The sequence below is a fragment of the Microtus oregoni genome, unplaced genomic scaffold, assembly GCF_018167655.1.
Source record: "Microtus oregoni isolate MIOR12 unplaced genomic scaffold, Mior012 000006F_ref0000085, whole genome shotgun sequence".
NCBI lineage: Eukaryota > Metazoa > Chordata > Mammalia > Rodentia > Cricetidae > Microtus > Microtus oregoni.
In genome coordinates this window covers 30337894-30357737 of record NW_024543065.1, presented here as the reverse complement: position 1 = coordinate 30357737, position 19844 = coordinate 30337894, and the positions used below count along the sequence as shown (strand labels likewise).

Here is a 19844-nt window from a genome sequence, read left to right as displayed (position 1 = left end):
GTTTTGATTCTCTCAGTTAATGTTTCATTTCCTGATGGAGGAAGGTCATTGGCTAATAAAGGCACTGTCCTGGCCCATTTTATTGGTTAGAGGATAGGTGGGAGGAGTAAACAGAACAAAATACCGGGAGGAAGAGGAAGTGAGCTCAGACTCCACAGCTCTGCTCTCCTCCTGGGAGCAGATGCCTGAGCAGATGCCATGAAGCAAGCCGCCAGGTTAGACATGCTGAACTTTCCTGGTAAGACCGGTTCTCACAGATTATTAGAGATGGGTTGATCGGGATGTGAGAATTAGCCTGTAAGTGCTAGAGCTAAAGGGCCAAGCAGTAATTAAATGAATACAGTTTCTGTGTTGTTATTTCGGCCATAAACTAGCAGGCGGCTGGGGTGGCCCATTCACTTCTAGGCTAATTCTCACATATTAATTTAGCCCACCTCTAATCACCTGTATGTAGCACCCCAAGGTGCGCTTACCGGGGAGATTCCAGCCTAGTCCATCCTGGGTCGGAGCTTCATCCCGGGAGCGGGGCATGGCGTCTCTCTCTGAGGCATCTGCTCCCGAGAGAGCTGTGGAGTCTCTGCGCTCACTTCCTCTTCCTCCCAGCGTCCTATTCTGTTTTCTCTTCCCACCTATCTTCTAACCAATCAAATGGGCCAGGGCAGTGCCTTTATTAGCCAATGACCTTCCTCCATCAATTTCCTACAGAAAGGGACTGAATCTTATGGTCCAGATCAGCTGTTCCCTCTTCCATAGTAATGAATTTCTTCTTAATATCAGCCACTAATGTTTCAGTTCCTACAGAAAGGGACTGAACCTTACGATCCAGATCAGCTGTTCCCTCTTCCATAGTAATGAATTTCTCCTTAACATCAGCCTGGAGAACTTCAAACTGATTCTTGAGAAGATTGTTATCATTCTCAATTGTTTTTAAGCGTTCAATCTCTGCCTTAAGAATCCTGGATTCATCTCGTAAAGACTTTATCATATTTCTATTATCAAACCATTTGGTGCCAATGAAAACTATGAATCCCAGAAGGATCCATAGATGTGGGGTGATAGACACCTCTTGTAAAATCGCCCACATGGTACAATTAAAAAAAAACTGTTAAATTCTTGAACAGTAATGTGTTCAGACATTTTATTTATAAAAGAAAAAATTTTACCTGCAATGATCGGTTCCTGCCAGTGGTGGTTTCTGTGTTTTTGGAGCCTGTCCTAGAACTAGCTCTTGTAGACCAGGCTGGCCTCGAACTCACAGAGATCCGCCTGTCTCTGCCTCCCAAGTGCTGGGATTAAAGGCGTGCACTACCACTGCCTGGCCGGTCTCAAACTCACAGAGATCCGCCTGCCCTTGCCTCCCAAGTGCTGGTATCAAAAGCGTGTGCCACCACTGCCTGGCCAAGTCACTTCGTATCAGACCAAATCTGACGCTGTGGCAGCTTTTGTTGCAAAACCGCAGGTACTTGAGCTTCTGCTAATTCAGGCAGTGGGGTTCCACTGCAAAACTTAGCCAAGGCAGGCAGAATGGGCCTGTGTAGCCGAGTATGCCTCGGACTTGGCACTGGGGCCGGAGTCATGAACTGTAAAACAGCACCTGGGAGCTTGCTGTGTTAGCTAGCGGGCTACCCGCTTGAGTCGGGGGCAAAATAGCCAGACGTTGGACGCCAAAATGTAGCGGCATAAACGAATGCAGACAGATTGTAAAAATATATATAGTTTTAATGTAGAAATAGACTTACAGAACCACCGTTCCCGCGGAGACCAGGAAAGCAGAAGAGACAGCTCAGAGCATGCTCGCCAAATTTATAGGCAGACATTAGCCCGAGGCGAACACGCCCCCTAAGGGGCAGGACTTATCCCTACAATCACCAAAGTTTTAAAATATTCTTAAGTACAAGGTTTCTAGGTTAAAACTTACCGATATTCCAGATACCAGCTTCAGGACTGAATCCTGTGTATTCTCCTGTGCAAATAGGTCTTGTGTTTGATGGGAATATAGACCTGGAAAATAGGAAATATTTAATTATACTATGTGGCATAAAAATCTCATGATTATTATTTATTCTTATGAAACAATATTCTCAAGGCAAATGATATAACATCTTTCATAACATACACTAAAGAATAAATAAAGTGGCAGGATTGAAAATATATTACCTTGATGCTCACCTTCCTAAACCTGGATGGAATGGGAAGGACCTTGGACTTCCCACAGGGCAGGGAACCCTGACTGCTCTTTGGACTGGAGAGGGAAGGGGAGAGGAGTGGGGGGAGGGGGGAGGACATGGGAGGTGGGGAGGAGGCAGAAATTTTTAATAAAAAAGAAAGAAAGGAAGAAAGAAAGAAAGAATAAGGAATATATAAAATGGCAGGGTTGAAATTATATTACCTCAAGCTTTTCAAACATAATTTTCAGAATAATAAATAAGACTATACTGTTTTGAGTAAAATGACCCCATATATTCAGACATCTGAATACATGGCCTGAAGATGGTGTATATTTATGGGTAGGAATAAGAGGTATCAACTTAATGGAAAGTCTACATTCCTAGAGTCTTGATTTGAGATCACTAAAGCCTTCTGCTGCCACTAATAAGGACTCTGCTTCATATGGTACTTCTATATGGGACCTCTCACTGCTGTTCCAGCTCCCTGTAAACTACTCCTTCTGATTCATCAGCATTGATCTTTTTTCTGTGCATTGTCTTTATCATGGTGTTTTATGACAGCAATTGAAAAGTAACTATTACAAAGTCCAAGTATAAAAAATAATATTTGTTATGAAATTGTATTTTTATAGAAAAATCTCATCTCTTCAAACACTTGACGTAACCAAACAGAATAATATTTAAAGAAGACAGATTATTAATTAATAAAGAAAGAAGACATGAACAGCAGGAAACAATTATTACTAACTGGTTCTCAGACAACCATTTATACCACTTTTCAGACATCAGAAATACTAAAATATTGATCATATCATTGTAATCATATTTTTCTCTTTTTCTTACATATAAAATAGATGGTTTCATAAAATACATTCTAATTATGACTTTTCTTCCCTCAAATTTCCTATGGATCTCCCCATATTCAATCAGGTCTGAATTTAACCACTCTCTGTCATTTCTTTAGAAACAAATAGGCATGTAAAGAATAACAATAAAATAATACAATGAATATCAAAAAATAACAGGATTGCTATAAATTGCATCTTTTATTTTGAAGTTCATCCCATTTCACTAGTTTTTCCAGGACTTTTATCAAGAAGGGTGGTTGATATTTCTCAAAGGCTTTTCTACATCTCAGGTGATGAACATCTAAAATGTGATTTTTAGTTATTTTATCTGGTAGATTACATTCATTGGTTCTCATATGTTGATCCACCCCTGTATGTTTTGTTTAAATCCTATGGTAAATGATATTTTGATGTGTTCATAGATTCAGTTTTCTAATATTTTATTGAGGATTTTTGTATATATGTTCATGAGGAACTTGTCATATCATTCATGTACTTTTTGAGCATATAAGTGGTTCAGGTATCAGTGTCACTCTCCTTATAAAAAGAATTTCACAGTGATCTGCTGCTTTTACTTTGTAGAATGGTATGAACAGTATTCATGCTAATTGAAGAAGAATTGTTGAAAGATAGCAAGTAATACCAACTACCACAATTCTAATGCTTGAAAGTAGTATCAAAATTATGCATGATGTCTAATTGTTTTTACACAAAATCTTGCATCTCTAAGACTTCATTTCTATAGCTTCTCATAGAACTTTACATCTAAAAGGTGACCCACAAGTTGTCATGGTACAGAAAATAAGAAAACATTCTAATCTACATGGGAAGTAGAAAAAGACGAAATCTCCTGAGTAAATTGGGAGTATGGGGACCTTGAGATGGGTTGGGATAGGAGAGGAAAAAAGAAGGAGAGCAGAAAAAATGTAGAGCTCAATAAAAATCAATTAAAACATCAGATCAAAATAGAATATTTATATCAAACCTGTTCCCTAGAACGTGCAGAGCTCATTCAGGACAGAACAATAATAAATGTTATGTAGGAGGTGTTTCAGGATTGAATGTGATCAAATGATATTGTAGGATATTGTAAAATAATTAATACAAGTATTGCAAATAATATATTATATATACACAAATTTTCTTCTCCAAAGAAAATGAACTGCAGAATAAATCACAAAGGAAAACAAGAGAATACACAAGTTTTATATGCAAATTAACATATTATAAATTTTAATATTAAGAAATTCTAGATAATTTTAAAATAAATTAATAATATGTATCTCTCTAAACAATTAATGATTCAAAATGTATTCTTTTACAGATATAGATAATGTTACACTTAAATTCTGTAGAATTTAAAACAAACAAAGAATATTGCCATCTTCCAAAATGAGTACCACTAAAAAAGTTATATTTTCTGATTTCGTGTGATTTTACACAACAAAAAAAACCATGTAATACTATCATGAGAGCATTCAAGAAGGTTTGCAGTGGTACAGAGAAATACTCTTTCATATACTGTGAAGTTTTATTTTAATGTGATTTTTTTCCTTTCAGTTTCGTTCATTTCAAAGCCTGATGACAGTCAAGAATATGGCAACAAAGCATCTTTCTTTCTCTTTGGACCATAATTTGAGTTAACTATTCAAAGTTAAATTTTACATTTTTATGTGAAGAAGACTTAGAAAATATTTTGTGATAATTTCCTATGTGAATTTTTATATCATTTTCATTAAAGATCTTTGCAAACCCCACTGCATTGGTGAATTTCTCCAAGTCTTGGGATTCCCACAAGTGCCAATGCTTCCTTCTAGCTTACCTTGTTCATTGCCTTCTTGTTCTCTAATGTTCACATTCCAGGGCTCTTTGCTCTGTTCAAGACAACTGATCAGGTTTGGTTTTGACATTGAAATACCTGCATGTTGAAACATACATATGACCTTATCATGGGATAATTGTAAAATGCACGAGTTTCTAATACAATGCCATAGTGGTTACATAAGAAGACAAATAGTATAAAATTCAGTAAATAATTTCCTAAATGTTCTCTTCTAATATTTCAAAATATTCAAAATCATTTTTATTAATATTCTATACCCAGAGTTCTTTTTGAGATTTCTATTGAATCTAATGAGTCATAAATTAAAAATCTATATAATATTTGATGTGTCTGAAAGTAAAACATATCATAAAAGTTTGAATGATCAGTGTCAACCCCAGGAATCAGAAAAATATTGACAAAATAAAGTTACAGATACTATTGAGTTCGACATGATGAACTCCAAGATTTTTATTAAATCACCATGTCAAAGTCAGGGAAACAATTCAGGCATAGTTTTAAAATATACTTGTATGAAACAATTATGATTAAAAAGGAATCATAAAAGAAAAGTCTCACCCACAGAGACCATATTACTGTAGGTCTCCAACATGACATCTCTGTACAAAGCCCTCTGAGAAAAGTCCAGACAATCCCACTCATCTTGAGAGAAGTCTATTGACACATCCTCAAATGTCAAGATTTCCTGTCATGAAAGAAGATGTTTTATCAAGTGCCCAGGTACAAAGTTCCTTATGTATTTTAAGAATACATAAGATCATCATAAAACTTGGTTTGTTCTTGATTAGCATTATTCTGAAAGACATACTCTAAATTACAATCTATACTAAAAATCTGTGTGAGGAAGCATGGCAGACCAAATGAACCAGGACAAATTTCAGCTGTAAATTCACAGGCTGAAATAAGGTATGAGAGTGGGAAGAAGATATTTCATTCCAGTTCCAGACAATGATACTGTGAATCATCAGTCAAGAGCCTCTACCCTCATGGCAAATCATTGTTGTACAAGCCAGTGGCTGGAGAAACATGAGTTATAACGATGACACAAGGCATGACTACACTGTTGTCAACTGAATATTTGCCCCATGTCAGGTGTGGAGTAAGAGGTAGAACTGCTATACCCAAGAAGGATGAAGAGATTCTTATGTCAATTGGGTTCAATTAGATCAGTGAGAAAGACCATGGAAGATCTGACAACCGTGTGTGGTAACTGGATAGAGATTGACTTTTAAGACCTGAAAAAGTGCTAAAAACACTGTGGGCAAATTAATAAAGGAAAGTGATGGCAGTAGATTGGGTTACTCATCCATGGCTTAGATCAGGTTTCATCCAAAACTTACTCACCCCTAAAAGTACAGGGTTCCATCACTGCTTCAAGAACAGAAAAGTATGAGGACTACATCACAGTAAGTTACTCAGGGTTAATATGGTCTTATAAAATGAATTTTCAATATTCCTTCTCTTTCTCTTAATAGGAACAATTTGAAGATTGTATTGTCTTGTTTAAAAATCTCATAGAATTCTGTCATAGTCATTCTAATAGATGCAGAGTCATATTTCGTTGCACTTTTGAGTTCATTTCTCCAAGATAGGTAACATTGGGCAGCTTTTTCCATATGTTTATTAGCCATTGGCTTACCTTTGGATAAACATTTATACAAGTATTTGCTCATTTTTACTTGTCTTTTTGTTATTTCATTGGAAGTGTTTTTATTTGTGCTCTAGACATTAACTCTTGTGATATACAGTTTGTAAATATTTTCTGTTAACCCTGAAACTGTCTCTTCACTCTATCACATCCTTTGATGCAAGATTGAAAAGAGTCATCTATTTTTACTATTTTCATTTTATTTGTATTAGTGGTTTGCCTGAATTTGTGTCTATGAACCACGTGCTTGTTGTACCTTTTTGATTATCATATCACCTCTAGCCCTTTGATTATTTTGTGAGCTTTAGTGTTATTTATTCTGGTGGAGAGCTCTGGTCTTAAAGTGAATGACATTTTCTCCAACACAGGGCAGATTGACTTCTTCATTTCCTAATTTACGACCTTTTGTTTATGTCTTTTTAATTTTATGCTCTGGTTAATTCTACAGCATTATATTTGATATTTCTATAGGATGCTGTGAAAACTTTGTAGTGGAGTGGGAGAAAACAATATTAAGGAACTATTATGTGAGAATGACATCTATTTTCCATAAAAGGAAAAATAAATAAATAGAAAGGTATAAATGCATGCCTATTTTTCTGAAAGCTTCCCAAGGAAACAATTGTGTTTATGGGAGAAAATGTTGGGAGATACCATGCAAGGTAGTTTCCAATTCTAGGCTACACATTAAAATCATTAGGGAAAACTTTAGTTCCTGAATAATATATTGTACTTTATACACATCACTTGCCAATGCTTCAAAATAATTATTGCTGAATCCAAAATATTTTGGCTACAGAATAAAACACTGTATATGAATGCAAGAATACAAAAACCAAAAAAAAATATGTCTGAAATGGTAAACATTGTCACAGAGAACCAAACACAGGTGAATGAAGTCAACATCAATACAGTAAGATTAATTGATTACAGGTTTTCAAAAACAGTCACAGCATTATTGTTGTGATAGTCACTGTCCAAGAAAGAAAGCAAGGAGACAATAAACTGAATGATACAGCATCAGTTTTATATAAGTAGAAGCTAGATATATCTGCCACATTCTAGATTGTCAAGTAGAATTCTGTTTGTGTACTTTTGCTTTCTATAATATGCCATTTTAATACTTCTTTTTGTAAGTGAATGGGTTATTCTTGCTAAAGTCTTCCATGTGATTGTATGATGGGGAATCTCTGTCAGCCAATGATCTTTAAGAGGTGAGCCGAGGCTAGGGAATGATATTTTGGGTACCCAGAGAAAAAGGCCTGCCTGTGCAAGGTTTGCTCTCTCTCTCTGTGGTTCTCACACTACAAAACTGAGGTTGGAATTCTAGTTTCTGTTTCACGAATTTGCCCCATAAATAAAGAAGACATAACTGGACTATATTGTAGTTAGCATGGGATTTTTTGACCCACATCATTCAACAATTGTATGTGCAATTTAATAAGCCAGTAAACCAGCTAAACTATCAGATGGAGGTCATGCCATACATTTGCATTTCCTCTCTTTTCATTTTTAATTTTTTATTTTCTGTCTTTCTATGAAAATATGAAATGATCTCCGGAGGAAATGAACATTAGCAAGTTACAACATTCATCTATTACAAGGAAATCCTCAATGATGAACATCATCATTTCATTCAGAATACAAGTCAAGATAATAATTAGCAGGCAAGAAAAAAAATGGAGGGAACTCCACGCTGTGTAAACCATATACATTTAAAGACTCAGCCATAACTCTCACAAGAACTACAGCCAAGAAATTTCACCAGAGATAAACTTCTTAGGCAGGACTATGAGAACCAAGAGGTAAAGATGTGCAATATAGGTTAATAAATTGGATAATAGAAATTGGGCATAACTGCTGAGCAGAGACGTACTTACTGCAGAAGCAGCCATCTCTTCTGAGCTTCTACTGACGGAAAAGCTTGTATCCCTTGATCGCCTGGAATCGCTCTTCAGGATTTGCATTAAAAGTATCATCAAACACAATTCACCTGAGAAAAATCACACTAACCGTCTGCACAGTCTCAGGAATCAAGAATGTATTTACTCCTGGCTAGATTACACAGATGTTCATGGATATGGGAGAGATGAAAATGCTGTTTCTCCCGTGTTTAGTTCAAGTGATCTACTCAGCTGTCAAGTTATGCGCTGAGAGCTTGGGCTATATTACCCTATAATACTCAACCAAGGCAAAGCAGAAATGGGGGAAAGAAAGCTGAATTCAACTGTAGATAAAAATCCTAATAAGCGGATCATGGTATTCACCTGGTTTTTAGTGTCAAAGTTCACAAGTGGATGTTGTGGAATGAAACAAAACTGAAAGTAATTTCTTTAGTTAGCATCAGATCCTGCTTGACAACCTGGGCTGAGAAGTGTTTGGAAAACTTTAAGTCTCACATTGCTAAAACTATGTTTACCTGTTATTGTTCATATGAAAATGCATTTATTTAGGACTTTGAGATTTAGAGAGAACTACAGAAATTTGTGGTTTCCTTCAATAAAAAGAGTAGAGTTAAAAATACATTAACACTAGATTTTTTTTCCACTAAGCATGTTGTATTATCACAGTATGTTATGATATAGTTATATTGACTTATATATGCTGATTCAAATCAAAAGAAGATATTGTGCTTACCATAATTCCAATGAGGTTTCTAATGTGAGGAACAATGTTTTTCTTTTTTTTTTTTTGCATTATGTTTTTTTATTGAGAAAAGGAGAAAAAAAAAAACAAGTTTCCACCTCCTCCCAGCCTCCCATTTCCCTCCGCCTCCTCCCACCCTACGCCCCCTCCTCCCACCCTTCTCCCCCTCCCCCCACTCCTTTCCCCCTCCCTCTCCAGTCCAAAGACCAGTCAGGGTTTTCTGCCCTGTGGTAAGACCTAGGACCTCCCACCTCCGTCCTTATCTAGGAAGGTGATGTTTTTCTTAGACAAAAAGGTGTCAACGAAAACTATATATAAATTGTGGGGATAGGTAGAGAAGAACACCCAGTAATTAAGAATGCATTCTTGATGTGTTTTCAGGAGGTTTACACAAGGCAGCTTCTTTATTTAACAAATGAAAGTAACACATAAACAGAAAACCCTCCTACACCAATGTCTATTTCTGTTCTTTTTAATTTTTGGCTTTTTGAGACAGGGTTTCTGTGTATCTCTGTCGTGGACCTCACTCTGTAGACCAGGCTGTCTTTGAACTCACAGAGATCCAACTGCCTCTGCCTCAAGTGCTGGGCACTTTCTATCTTTTTTATTTTAAGGACTTCAACCTTTAGCCTGCACATATTTTTAACACACATATATTCTAAAACATATATTTTTACAACATTTAGAGGTTTACTTCATCTTTGAATTTCTCTTTACTGTATATCTCTCTTTTTCTGACCACACGAGTCTTGAATTTGCAAAGCACTATGGCTAGGATTAAAGTTGTGGCCTTGATGCTTGGATCCAGCCCATTCCTTAGCTTTCTGAAATTCCAGGCTCTTGGTGGAGGTACCAGCCACAGCCACATTCACTGCCACCACTCTACAGTGTTTCAATGACCCTGCCAGCAAGCAAACTGCAGAAATGCAGTCAGAAACCATAATCAACGCTCCGTAGTAGGACCGCCTGCCTGAAAAAGTCATTCGCCCTGGCCAGACGGCCTAGAAAGACACCACTTAAAAATGGAGCAGCTTTTTTCTGCTATCGCTGAAAACCACAAGGCATGCAGTCAGCTTTTATCAATACCTTTTCAGTGTTTCTTGGCAAGACCTCTAAAAGACCTGAGGGTTTTGCAGCTAAAAAGAGGAAGCCTCTCTTAAATTAGAGCACTTGCTTGCCTGTAGCAAGCAGAGCAGATCCGAGAAACTGCTGCTACCAAGAAGCCATGCTTATTCTATTCTTTTCTACCCAGAATTACTTACCAAGCTCTCTGAGGCTTTATGTGGATGCAGTTGTTCACATGGAGGCTCCATTCTGTAACATGAGGGTCTGCTTGTGGGACTTCCTGTCCTGCCAAGTTTCCACAGCCAGCAAGTCCCAAAGAAAATCATCCAGAGGTCTCCATAAGCTGTAAACCGATTGACCCATTAGCTCAGACTTCGTATTACTTCTTAGAACTTATATTAACACATTATTTTTATCTATGTTAGCCACATGTCTCAGTACCCTTTTCAGTGGGGCAGGTCACATCTTGCTTCTCCCATGGTCTGGACAGGACAGGGGAAAGAGCTTCCTTCTTCCCAGAATACTCCTGTGTTCATTGCACCACCTCTACTTCCTGTCTGGTTTTCCTGCCTATACTTCCTGCCTGGCTACCAGCCAATCAACATTTATTTAAAACCTAATTGACAGAATATAGAATTGTTCCTCAACAAGATACAATAGGAATTATCAAGCTGATAACAGCTATGGCTAAGAATGTACAAATCCCAGGCAGATCACACATGTCTCCATCTACAATAAAAATGAAAAGGTTATTGAATTCTTGCATGGGGATATCATCTGTGAGTATCTCAGAAGTGATTTAGAAATTGCAAAAAAAAAAAATTAGTTAGCAGATGACTTACTTCTGTTAATGTTCTAGTTTAGGTGAGACTTTTAAGTTGCAATAATGATGTGGTCCAAAAAAAACCTGCAAATTTTCTAAGCAGAACTCACAACCAACCAAGCTAAGCGGACTTTTGTTGAAGAGATGCTGGTCATAGCAACTGTGATGCAGTTGTACATGAGTTGCAGGGATGGGGAAGCTGAGGTAAACATGTGTGAGACATGAGGCTGGAGGCAAGTAGTGCATGGCTGGAGCCACAGGAAGGCTGATGAAGTCCTGGGAAAGCTGTGTGGGTACCCTGTGGTGTGGCAGCAAGGATAGTCACCACAGGAGAGGAAGCAAACCAGGGAGCACTAGTGCCTTTCCTGAACCCACATGGTCAGGTTTGTGCCCCAGTTCCTAGAGCTGGAATTCCAATCCCAGCTCTGACCTGGGCTGGTGGATAAAAAGCCTCGGAGAAATGATTTTTTCATAAACTCATGCCCCTAACTTTCGGCGCAAATAGAAGCAAGATTAATTAAAGCTCAGAGACTTCACTAGATCTCACTCTCAGATTCCTGGAGTTAGGATCATCATTTTCAGACTGAGGTCATGGCAAGAGCCAGGGCCTAGCAGCTTATTTTTCCGGTCTTCGGGTTGAACCCAAATATCAGTCTCTGAGCTTTCATTAATCATGCTTCACAGAGGCAGGTGGAGCCTTGTGTTCCAGCCCAGGATGATCTACCTAGTAAGCTCCTTCTGAGATTTGATTCCAAGCATAGTCACAGACACACACACACACACACACACACACACACAGAGAGAGAGAGAGAGAAAGAGAGAGAGAGAGACAGAAGCGCACATGCACACACACACATACCCAATTAACAACAGCAAACAGTCAACCAAAAGAAAAGGCACAAAACTACAAAAATATATTAAACTTTATGTTGTCATTGAATGACAGTGGAATTTTATTGTTCTGTATTACTACATTCAATAGGCTGCTTTTTTGTCTTATTGAGTGTGTCCTTTGCTTTACAGAAACTTCTCAGTTTCTGGAGATTCCATGTATTTATTGTCGCTCTCAGTATCTGTGCTACTGGGGTTATATTTAGGACGTTCTCTCCTGCACCAGTGCATTGAAGGCTACTTCCCACTTTCTCTTCCATCAGGTTCAGTGTGGCTAGATTTATACCGAGGTCTATAACTTGTTTGGCCTTGACTTTTGTGCATGGGGATAGTTATAGATCTATTTTCATTATTCTACATGTTGACATTCAGTTATGGCAACACCATTTGTTTTTCTTTTTTCCATTGTATAATTTTAGCTTTTTGTCATAAAGCAGGTATTCATACGTGTGTAAATTAATATCTGCGGTATCTATTTGATTCCATTGGTCAACCTCTCTGTTTTTTTTTTGTTTGTTTGTTTTGGTTTTTTTGGTTTGGTTTTTTTTTTTTTTGGTTTTTTTCTATTTTACTTTGGTATTTCTAGACTGGGTTTTTCTGCGTCTTTGGAGCCTGTCCTTAAACTAGCTCTTGTAGACCAGGCGGGTCTCAAACTCACAGAGATCCGCCTGCCTCTGCCTCCCAAGTGCTGGCATTAAAGGCGTGTGCCACCACCGCCCGGCTCCAACCTCTCTGTTTTTAATGCCAGTACAAAGCTCTTTTTATTACTCTAACTCCGTAGCAGAGCTTGAAGTCAAGGATGATGATGTCTGTCGAAGTTCCTTCATTCTACAGTGTTGTTTTAACTATCCCATGATAGTTGTTTTTCGATATGAAGTTGATTATTCCTACAGGATGACTTGTTTGTGAGTTCAGATATCATGGGTTTTTTGTTTTTCCATATAAAGTTGATTATTGTCTTCTCCAGATCTGTGAAGAATTTTGATGGGATTTTGATGGGGATTGCATTGAATCTATAGATTGCTTTTGGTAGAATTGCCATTTTTACTATGTTGGTCCTCCCAATCCAAGAGCAAGGGAGGTCTTTCCATTTTCTGGTGTCTTCTTCAATTTCTTTCTTCAAAGACTTATAGTTCTTGTCAAGTAGATCTTTCACTTCCTTGGTCAGGGTTACCCCAAGGTATTTTATGCTATTTGTGGCTATCGTGAAAGGTGATGCTTCTCTGATTTCCCTCTCTGCTTCCTTATCCTTGGTGTATAGGAAGGCAACTGATTTTTTGGAGTTGATCTTGTATCCTGCCACGTTACTAAAGCTGTTTATCAGCTGTAGGAGTTCTTTGGTAGAATTTTTGGGGTCGCTTATGTACACTATCATATCATCTGCAAATAACGAAAGCTTAACTTCTTCCTTTCCAATACGAATCCCCTTGATCTCCTTATGTTGTCTTATTGCTATTGCTAGAATTTCAAGCACTATATTGAAGAGGTATGGCGAGAGTGGACATCCTTGTCGTGTTCCTGATTTTAGTGGGATGGCTTTGAGTTTTTCTCCGTTCAATTTAATGTTAGCTGTTGGCTTGCTGTAAATAGCTTTTATTATATTTAGGTAGGACCCTTGTATCCCTATTCTCTCCAAGACCTTTATCATAAAGGGGTGTTGAATTTTGTCGAATGCTTTTTCCGCATCTAGTGAAATGATCATATGGTTTTTTTCTTTCAGTTTATTTATATGGTGGATTACATTGATAGATTTGCGTATGTTGAACCAGCCCTGCATCTCTGGGATGAAGCCTACTTGATCATAATGGATAATTTTTCTTATGTGTTCTTGGATTCGGTTTGCCATTATTTTATTGAAGATTTTTGCGTCGATGTTCATGAGTGAGATCGGTCTGTAATTCTCTTTCTTGGTTGGGTCTTTTTGTGGTTTTGGTATCAGGGTAACTGTAGCTTCATAAAAGGAATTTGGCAATGACTCTTCTGATTCTATATTGTGAAATACCTTAAGGAGTATAGGTATTAATTCTTCTTGGAAGTTCTGGTAGAATTCTGCATTGAAACCATCTGGTCCTGGGCTTTTTTTCGAAGGGAGATTTTTGATAACCATTTCTAATTCTTCGCGAGAAACCGGTCTATTTAGATCATTCACCTGGTCTTGGTTTAGCTTTGGTATATGATACTTATTTAAAAAAATGTCCATTTCTTTTGTATTTTCCAGTTTTGTGGCATACAGGCTTTTGTAGTAAGATCTAATGATTCTCTGAATTTCCTCTGTGTCTGTGGTTATGTCCCCCTTTTCATTTCTGATCTTATTTATTTGCGTGTTCTCTCTCTGTCGTTTAATTAGTTTGGATAGGGGTTTGTCGATCTTGTTGATTTTCTCCAAGAACCAGCTTTTTGTTTCATTGATTCTTTGGACTGTTTTCTGTGTTTCTATTTTGTTGATTTCAGCCCTCAGTTTTATTATTTCCAGTCTTCTACTTCTCCTGGGCGCGTCTGCTTCTTTTTTTTCTAGAGCTTTCAGGTGTGTTTTTAAGTCCCCAATGTATGCATTCTCCGTTTTCTTTAAGTGGGCACTTAGTGCTATGAACTTTCCTCTTAGCACTGCTTTCATTGTGTCCCATAGGTTTGAGTATGTTGTCCCTTTATTTTCATTAAATTCAAGGAAGACTTTAATTTCTTTCTTGATTTCTTCCTTGACCCAGGCGTGGTTCAGTAGTTGACTGTTCAGTTTCCATGAGTTTGTCGGTTTTTTGGGGGCAGCGTGGTTGTTGCCTTCTAACTTTAATCCGTGATGATCTGATAAGACACAGGTGGACACTGAGATTTTTTTGTATCTGTGGAGGTTTCCTTTGTTTCCGAGTATGTGGTCAATTTTTGAGAAGGTTCCATGAGCTGCAGAGAAGAAGGTATATTCTTTCCTATTTGGGTGGAATGTTCTATAGATGTCTGTTAAGTCCATTTGCTTCATTACCTCCAATAATTCTCTTAATTCTCTATTAGGTTTCTGTCTGATTGACCTGTCCCTTGGAGAGAGAGGTGTGTTGAAGTCTCCTACTACTAGTGTGTGTGGTTTGATGTCTGCCTTGAGTTCTAGTAATATTTCTTTTACATAAGTAGGTGCTTTTATATTGGGGGCGTATATATTCAGGATTGAGACCTCCTCCTGATGAATTGTTCCTGTTATGAGTATAAAGTGACCGTCTCGGTCTCTTCTGATTGATTTTAGTTTGAAGTCAGTTTTGTTAGAAATTAGTATGGCCACACCTGCTTTTTTCTTAGGACCATTTGCTTGAAACACCTTTTCCCAACCCTTTACTCTGAGTAGGTGCCTGTCTTTGTGGTTGAGATGTGTTTCTTGCAAACAGCAGAATGTTGGATCCTGTTTTCGTATCCAATCTTTTAGCCTGTGCCTTTTTATAGGTGAATTGAGCCCATTAATATTAAGTGATATTAATGACCAGTGGTTGTTTACTCCGGTTATTCTTATTGCTTTTGGTAGTAGAGATTGTGTGTCTCCTTTCTTTGAGATGTGCTCGTGAAGGGTCATTAGATGCCTGGGTTATTGTAGGCAGTTTTGGCAGTGTTGGATTCCTGGGGTTTCGATTTTCCTTCTATTACTTTCTGTAGGGCCGGATTAGTGGCTACGTATTGTTTAAATTTGTTCTTATCCTGGAATGTCTTGTTTTCTCCGTTGATAGTGAACGATAGCTTGGCTGGGTATAGTAGTCTGGGTTTGCATCCATGGTCTCTTAGCTTCTGCAGAACCTCTATCCAGGACCTTCTGGCTTTCATAGTTTCCATCGAGAAGTCAGGTGTAAGTCTGATCGGTTTACCTTTATAAGTTACTTGCCCTTTTTCTTTTGCAGCTCTTAATATTTTTTCTTTAACCTGTATATTTTGTGTTTTGATTATTATATGGCGAGGAGATGTTTTTCTTTGATCCAGTCTGTTTGGTGTTCTGTATGCTTCTTGAATATTTAAATGAATATCTTTCTTTAAGTTGGGAAAGTTTTCTTCCATAATTTTGTTGAAAATATTTTCTGAGCCTTTGAGCTGTGACTCTTCTCCTTCTTCTATTCCTATTATTCTTAGGTTTGGTTTTTTTATTGTGTCCCATAGTTCCTGAATGTTTTGTGTTGAGAATTTGTTGGCTTTGCTGTTTTCTTTGATCTGTTCGTTTATTTTCTCTATGGTGTCCTCAGCATCTGAGAGTCTTTCTTCTAGCTCTTGGATTCTATTGATTATGCTTGTTTCTGTAGACTCAGCTCGTTGGCCTAGATTTTCCATATCCAGCTGGTCCTCAGTTTGTATTTTCTTCTTTGCCTTCATTTCAGTTTTCAATTCTTGAACTGTTTCCATTACCTGTTTGATGGTTTTTTCTTGGTTTCCCAGGGTATCATGTACGTATTTACTCATTTCTTCAAACTTTTTGTTGTACTTCTCATCCATTTCTATAAGGGCATTTTTTACATGTTGTTTAAGGGACTCTATTATCTTCATAAAGTCGATTTTTTCCACTTCTTCTGTGTTAGGTTGTTCAAATACTTCTGTTGTAAGATCATTGGGTTCTGATGTTTTCATGTTGTTTTTCGGATTATTGGGTGAGTTCTTGCCTTGGCGCCTGCCCATCTCCTCCTATTGATCCTATCCAATGGATCCTTTAGAAACCGGATCAGGTTTCCCTGCTGGCCAAGGGCTCCGCTTACAAAATGCCCTCACTCTCTTTTGTGGTTCCTGCTGCAGGCCAAGAACCCTCTCACCCCTCCGAAGGATCTTCAGGACAGGACCAGGCTCCCCTTGTGCCAGTGACCTGGCCAACCAAAGGCCTACCTCTTTGATTCAATTGTAGTAGGGCGATCTGCTCTCCTTATTGCAGCCTGTCCCAGCTGCTTGGGTCTGGCCACCGCTCAGCCGCGTCTGGCGCCGCCGCCGCTGCGCCTCTGTGCGTCTGGCGCCGCCGCCGCTGCGCCGCGTCTGGCGCCGCCGCCGCTGCGGCCGCTGCGCCTCTGTGCGTCTGGCGCCGCCGCCGCTGCGCCTCTGTGCGTCTGGCGCCGCCGCCGCTGCGCCTCTGTGCGTCTGGCGCCGCCGCCGCTGCGCCTCTGTGCGTCTGGCGCCGCCGCCGCTGCGCCTCTGTGCGTCTGGCGCCGCCGCCGCTGCGCCTCTGTGCGTCTGGCGCCGCCGCCGCTGCGCCTCTGTGCCTCTGGCGCCGCCGCCGCTGCGCCTCTGTGCGTCTGGCGCCGCCGCCGCTGCGCCTCTGTGCGTCTGGCGCCGCCGCCGCTGCGCCTCTGTGCGTCTGGCGCCGCCGCCGCTGCGCCTCTGTGCGTCTGGCGCCGCCGCCGCTGCGCCTCTGTCGTGAGTTCAGATATCAACACTAGGTATTGAGAAGCAAAGAAGTGGTTACTTCCCATGTGAGAGTGACTTTCTCCTCCTGAGCATCATGTAGTGGCCTAAGCAGTCTAGAACTGAAATGTTTCCCTGAGAGATTGTGTGGAATTCACGTCAGGCAGACTCCTGGTTTGGTGTCTGTTGAGGTTTTACTCAGTCTGGCATGCAGCTGAGCTATCACAGGTGAAATTTCACTCTAGTCTCAAGAAGACACTTCCAGGGAATTTCCTCATCCTGGGGCTCTCTGAAAGGTTACACACGCATCCTAGAAGTCTTCCATGCCTTACTGAAGATTTGCACAGTTGGGGAGTCAAGGGAGCTATGTTTTACAGCCGGAACATTTCTCTCAATGGCCATCATACACAAATCGGGGATCATATCATCCCTAGTAGGTAGTTTCTCTAAAGGTCTTGGCCTCCAGGCAAGATGAGTTTATTAATTCTTCAACAGATCCAGCAGTTTCTGATATTCCTCTTCCTCCAGTAGGTACTCAGGTGTTTCGTCTCTCTCCTCCCCTTGGTCATCAGGGTCCAGAGTGGCGAATGCCAACTGGTTATCTGTGATTTCAGTCAGCACTCTGTGCATAAACTCCTCAGGGCACATGTTCCATGCGTCTTCCTGGAGCTCTGGGTGGTCTGCTTCAGAGGTCTGTGGTGCTGCAGGCAATGAGACTCTGGAGGAACTTGTTGAGGTGGTGTGGGTCACAGACTGGTGGATGTCCCCACCTCCTGCAGCAGCCAGAGTAAACAGGCTCTCTTGGGGAAGCAAGCTGTCCTGGGCAAGCCCAGTCTCACTGTCACACATTCGTCCCTTCAGCACAGATGATGCCTGAGAGTGTTGTCCTCGAACTCTGCCCCTGCCACCAACATGGTGGCGGGCTCTTCTGTTCTGGAACCATATGTGGATAGTGTCTTCAGGTAAACCGGTCCTTCTGGCAAGGTCCTCCCTGGCAGCAAGTTTCGGGAATGGGTCCTTCTCGATAGATTGGTGCAGGATAGTCAACTGGAAGGTGCTGATTTGTGTGCGGGGCCTTGTGCGACCTGTGAGTGTGCTTCCAGCTTCTGCCTTCACAACATGCTCTTCAGGTCTCTGCAGAGACCTCACCAACCCTGTGCGACTGCGGTGGTTCTGAAACCACACCCGGACACGGGACTCAGGCAGCCCCATTTGCCTGGCAAGTTCCTCTCTTTCCCTGAATGTTGGGTAAGGGTTCCTTGAGAAAGCTGCTATCAGAGTCTCCTTTTGTCTGGCCTGCCAGACAGTTCTTCTCCGGGTTTCTCGCATCTCGGTGGTCTCCCAAACATTGCTACAATTTTCCATCATGACAAAAAGCCTTGACAAGCTTCAAGACGACTAAGCAAGATTTCTGTTCTCCGGGAAAGGCCTAGCTTCTGGGATTTAATACCTCCTTGTGGCCCCGCCCATGCCTTTACTCCCAGCATTCCTCGCGTTTAATCCACAACTTTAATCCCAGTGCTTGAGTGGTCCAGACAGGAAGTGATAAGGTGGGGTACAGAAAGGAGCTCACCCCTTTGACAGTAAGGAAGCAAAGAGCAACGATTCTGTTAATTTTACGACAGAAACGAACAGAAAAATGCAAGGTACAAGCTCATACTTCTGGGACTTCTGGGTAAAACACTAGAATTATTTATCTCTAAACTGAACCCTGGAAAGCGAGCCATGGTGACTCACAACTTTAAAGCCAACACTGCAGAGTCAGAGGCAGACGTTTTCATGTGCATTCAAGGCCAGTGTGACCTACAATTCCAGTTGCATGTGTTAGAAATAGTTTCTCGCTGTCGACACAAAAGTGCCAAATCAAAAAATGCCTAATTAAAACATATCCAGGTTTAATAGGACTCCTGGGCTCTCGGGTAGCCCGGATGGGAGCCAGAAAGCCGCCAACGTGATCACAGGACCACGAAGACACTTTTCAGGGAACAGTTAATTAGACTGCTTAAGGGGTCCTGACCTCCTCTGGGGAGGGGTCAAGGTTTGATGGCTATCTTGACCTTCCTCTAGGGTGGAGTCAAGGTTTGATGGCTATCTTGACCCTCCTCATTGGGAGGTGTCAAGGTATGCGGGACTATCTTGACCCTACTGGGGGAGGTACCAAGGTGCAAGGAGCACAGCAATGGGGCCTCCTAAGATTGAGGCCAGAGATGGCTATTTACAGCAGGATAGCCAGGGCTGTCACACAGAGAAAAACTGTTTTAAAAAAACAAAATAAAATAAATAACAGGAACATGAGATAGAGAGAAGAAGGTTTACCAAGAACTTTGGTATGAATATAAAACCTGGTCAGTGAGGTGAATCGTTTGTTTTTTTTTTTTATTTGCTGTTATTTTTTTTGTTTTCGAGACACACACAAACACAGACACACACACGTACACACACACAAGTACAAGCGAGAGCTTGTGCTATACAAATTCCATCAATAATCCTGGAAGAGGAGTTTCTAAAGATAAGATTACATGGCTGCATAAGCAGGGTCTCCAAGGCTTTTATATAAATAAATAGAATG

The 19844-nt window shown here is 40.1% G+C and overlaps 1 pseudogene; it reads right to left on the bottom strand.

Annotated features, from left to right (window-relative positions):
• The window catches only part of LOC121449750, a 76392-nt pseudogene extending 65926 nt beyond the window's left edge, over nt 1-10466 (bottom strand).
• Between the last annotated feature and the right edge of the window lie 9378 nt (nt 10467-19844).